The following is a 4,895-nucleotide window of genomic DNA, read 5'->3' on the forward strand; positions in this document are numbered from 1 at the left end:
TGCCCACATTAGTGGTCACGTTAAGACCACTAACATGAAGGGTAACGTGGAGCAAGGAATGATAGAACAACGTTAGTGACACTCACCTTTGTCACTAACGTTGGAGATGGCAATCACCACCACGTTAGTGGTCACGTTAATGCAATTAACGTGAGACACTAACGTGGGAAGAAGGAGCGTTTGAAGCTTTAGTGACAAAGGTGAGTGTCACTAACGCCCTCGAAGCTTGGGCATGCCCACGTTAAGGGCCACGTTAGTTACACTAACATGGATCACTAACGTGGGGAAAAGAAGCAAAGAGCAACGTTATTGGTAAAGGTGAATGCCAATAACGTTTGCGAAGGACTAAGAGGCAACGTTATTGGTAAAGGTGAATGCCAATAACGTTTGCAAAGGGCTAAGAGGCAACGTTAGTGGTCACGTTAGTGCCACTAACATTGAAGTTAACGTGGATCAATTTGGTTTGGAGCGTTAGTGAAAAAGGTTATCGTCACTAACGTTCTCGAACCCACATTTTCACTAAACGTTAACACCACTAACATCCTAACTAACGTCCACCCATGCCTAACTCACACTTTTTCTGCAAGCAAAGCTGAGCCTACTGAAGATTGTAACTACTTCAACTCAAGATCAAAGGCCCATATCCAAGACTTGAAGAGCTGACTAGAAGATCAAGGAGAGTAGTATATATAAGAGTAGTTTTGAACTAGAAAGAAGTTTGGTATTTTCGAGAACTACACTTTGTATATTTACTTTTCCTACAATTTCTAGTTTACATAGAATGTATTCTTCTCTATCATCTTCCATTTTCAGAGCTATGAACAACTAAACCCCTTTTTCATTGGGTTAGGGAGCTCTGTTGTAATTTGATGGATCAATTATAGTTTTCATTCTTCTTCATCTTTCTTTTCCCTTGATTTACTAGAAAGCTTTCATGCTAGAAATGCTTTCTCATGTTGGACCAAATTGGGGTTTGGACGGATACAATGACATATAATCCTTCCAACACTTTGATTTGAAAATACATGTGGTATAATCAGTGACCATACTTCATCTCTTCCCATGAGTAATTAAATCAAGGAATTGGGCAATTGTTCAAGCTTAGAGAGATTGGGTTGTCAAGGAATTGGGATCCAATCACCTAAGATTGCCAAGGAGATCAATGTATGCATTGATTGAGGAAGAGATGAGAATGAGCTTGATCCGGAGAATGCAACATCTCCTAAGCCCAATGAATACCCCATTTCTGATCTTACCCATTCTCTTTACATTCTGCCATTTACTTTTATGTTCATCTCCCCAAATCTCCATTTAAGATTCTGCAATTTACTTTCTGCAATTTACTTTTCCGCCATTTAATTTTCTACAATTATCAACTCAACTTCTACTTAGCTCAACTAGAACATTCCTCCAATTAAATTTGCTTGACCAATCAATCCCTGTGGGATTCGACCTCACTCAATTGTGAGTTTTTACTTGACGACAATTCGGTATACTTGCCGAGGGAGATTTGTTGAGAGACAAGTTTCCGTGCATCAAGCGTCATGCATGCTTACGCGTGGATTGAGATTGTGATCCCAGCACAAATCTCACACAACTCTCGAGTTTTTGTACCAGGAGTTGCGGAAGTGCAATCCACGCGTAAGCGTCATGCATGCTTAAGCGTGGATTGAAATTTTTTTTAAGAAGCATAGAAATAGAATTTGACACTCTCCTAACCTATAAACATTCTAAAGCAGCCAAAATTCAAATTTAACAAAAATATTTTGGTTTTTGAAAAATTTTCAAATACACTACAAATAAAACTTACACTCCAAGCAAAATACTATTCAACAACAACTATTCTAAACAAATCATGAATCTAATAAGCAATCTATCAATCAAAACAAAATGTATAAGAGTATAGAAACTAAGAAAAAAACTACCTACAATGGCAACTCAATTCATTCATAGATTATATCTACAAGAGAATGGAAATAGTTTACCATGGTAGGGTGTCTCCCACCTAGCACTTTTATTTATTGTCCTTAAGTTGGACCTTTGGTAGCGGCTTTTCTACGTTGGCTTATGCTTGAACTCTTCCTTAAATCTCCACTAATGTTTGCACTTCCAATAGCCTCCGGGATCCTAAATTAAGCGCACAAGGCCTTCAAGGGGGCTTAAGCAAGTGACAAGGCCCCAAAGTTGATGGTTGTCTATGTATATTCCGGGGTCCCATACTTTGTTTGTCAACCCCCTTTCTTATTGATCTTCATGCTTCCAATAGGGTGACAAACTTATTGAATTCTCTTTGTAACTCCTACTCATCATCCTAATTCTATTGACTTGAGTTCCACACCACCTTTGAATCCTAAAATTTAAGCTTCCTTCCACTATGCACCTTGCTTCTTGTTGCCAACCAACACCCAACTCTTTTCTACTTTCCAACCCACACATAGCTCTAAGTTGACCATCCGTTTCTAGCAATGCATAATTGATATGGACCAAGGAAATTAAAGGATGAGATGGTTACCCATTCAACTTGTAATTTGGATGGTGACTTAGCAAGGGAGATATCCAATGGTCTTGACATTGTAGGCTCCACTCCCCTTGGCTCCTCCTTAATGACTTCCATCTTTTGAAAACTTTCTTCAATTTCCACTTGTTTGCTAACTTCTTGCAACTCTTCCTCATTGATCAAGTCATGTGTTGGAGGTTGCGCACCCTCCTCAACATCGGTTTCACATTCAATGGAAGAAGCTTCGACAAGATCACCATTATTACTTGGTGTAGAGTTATCTTCAATGATGAAGTTTTCTTTTTGTTCAGCCTACCCTAGGTCTTCTTCAACTTCTTCTACTTCAACAATTTCCATCCCTTCCACTTGTTGCAAAACACACTTTATTTCCTTATTCTCAAGTTGAGAATCCAAAATCTCCTTCATGCTCCTCTCCTCAGTTGATTTGTCACATTCATCATGTGGTTGAAGAGGAGATGCACTAACGCTTGGAGGTTGGAAGGTGCTTTGGTTGTTGGTAGAAGGTAGAGGTATACGGGATATAAGCTCTAGGAGAGTAGAAGCAAAATCGGTGAAGGTGGTATTAAGTGAGGTTTGAAGTTCCCTTTGCTCTTGAAGGATAATATCAAGTGTATCATCCATGGGAACTTGGTTGGAAGAGTAGAAATTTTGGAGTGTGGTGGTTCAATGGATGCTTGGTCATAATTATCACAAGGGTATGTATAGGGAGATATGGATTAGGATTATGTGGAGGTGATTGATGGAAATAGGATGTGGATTGAGAATATGGTGGTTGGAATGATGGTGTGTGAGGACTATATTGAGAGTATGGTGCATGGAATGATGGTGGTTGAGTAGCATAATCATGATAAGAACCATCAGATCCATTGGGATGATATGCATTATAGGAGGCATTACCATCATAGTAGCTTGAATGAGGAGGTTGCTATGGTGATTGCTCATATGGATGTGGCTCCCTTCTCAAGAATTCATCTCTCCCATAATGTAAGCCATCATTAAAGTTTTCATCACCTATAACATAGTCACAATCATATCCAAAACCACAAGGATGAGAATTCATATGAAAAAGAGGAAATCAAAACAAAAATCTCAAAAAAGTAAAGAAAAAGTAAACTCCTAATTACTAACAAGACCTAGAAATAACCAAAAAGTAAGATATTCACAATATGAACATATTCACAATGGCCAATAATGTAACACCATCGTAATTTCTCGGCAACAGCGCCATTTTGATGAATGAAAATTGAGTGTCGGTAAAGAATTTCACTAATGAAATCTCGTTGTAAGCATAGTTCTAAACCAACAAACTATCTTCCTTCAATCAAACAATTGGTTGTCACAAGTAACAAACCCCTATAAAAGTAACCGAAGTATTCAAACCTCGGGTCGTTCTCCCTAGGAATTACAATAAAGTGTTCTTGTTATTGGCTATGAAGTATCTTTGGGGTTTTTGAAATGATGAACAAGAAATGTAAATGGCAAAAGAGATAAATTAACAATTAGAAAAGCTCCTAGTAAGGTGTGAGAACTAGAAGTCTTATCCTTATTATCATCCTCAATTGTGATGAGAATTGTTCATTGCCTCTACTTAGTTAACCTCTAACTATGAAGGAAAGTCAAGTGGATATAATCAAATTGATTCTAGAAGTCCTAGTAAAATCATCAGAAAAACTAGCTTTAGTGGCATTCAAGTCAATTAGCAACTCTCAATTATCAATCAACAAAAGAGTTGGATAACTCAAGATTCTCCAATTACTCAACCTCGGCCAAGAGGAGAAAAATCTACTCTAACATCCTTCCAAGCATTTTATCAAACACTTGGAAGGTATAAAAGGAAAGCATAGTAATATGACAACAAGAATAAAATCTAGGAACTACTAATTGCAAAGAATTAACAACAATCAATCAATTAAAGCACAATTAACATGAATTACCTCAAATTGCATTAAAAGAAAATAAAAAGAACAAGAGTGTATCAACAACAAAGTAAACAAAATAGAGAAATTGATTACAAAAGAATAAAGGAACAAGATGTAGGAATAAGAAATTAAGAAGGAGGAGTAAATGAGAAGAGAAATTAAACCTAGATCTAAAAAATTCTAATCTAAACCTAATCCTAATTCTAGAGAGAAGAGAGAGTTTCTCTCTCTAGAAAACTAACCTAAAGCATTATAAACTAAAACTAATTGGTAACTAACTAGTTCATCCCTCTTTGATCCTTGGGTTAAATAGCATTAGAAATGAGTTGGATTGGGCCCAAAATACTTCAGAAATCGCTGGCCACGAGTTGCCTTTAGTGAGTCACGTGCAGCTTCCCACGCGTATGCATCATGTACACGTACGTGTCCCTAGACACCAGGAAAATATGACAAATTTT

Source organism: Arachis duranensis, chromosome 5, assembly GCF_000817695.3.
Source record: "Arachis duranensis cultivar V14167 chromosome 5, aradu.V14167.gnm2.J7QH, whole genome shotgun sequence".
Lineage (NCBI taxonomy): Eukaryota > Viridiplantae > Streptophyta > Magnoliopsida > Fabales > Fabaceae > Arachis > Arachis duranensis.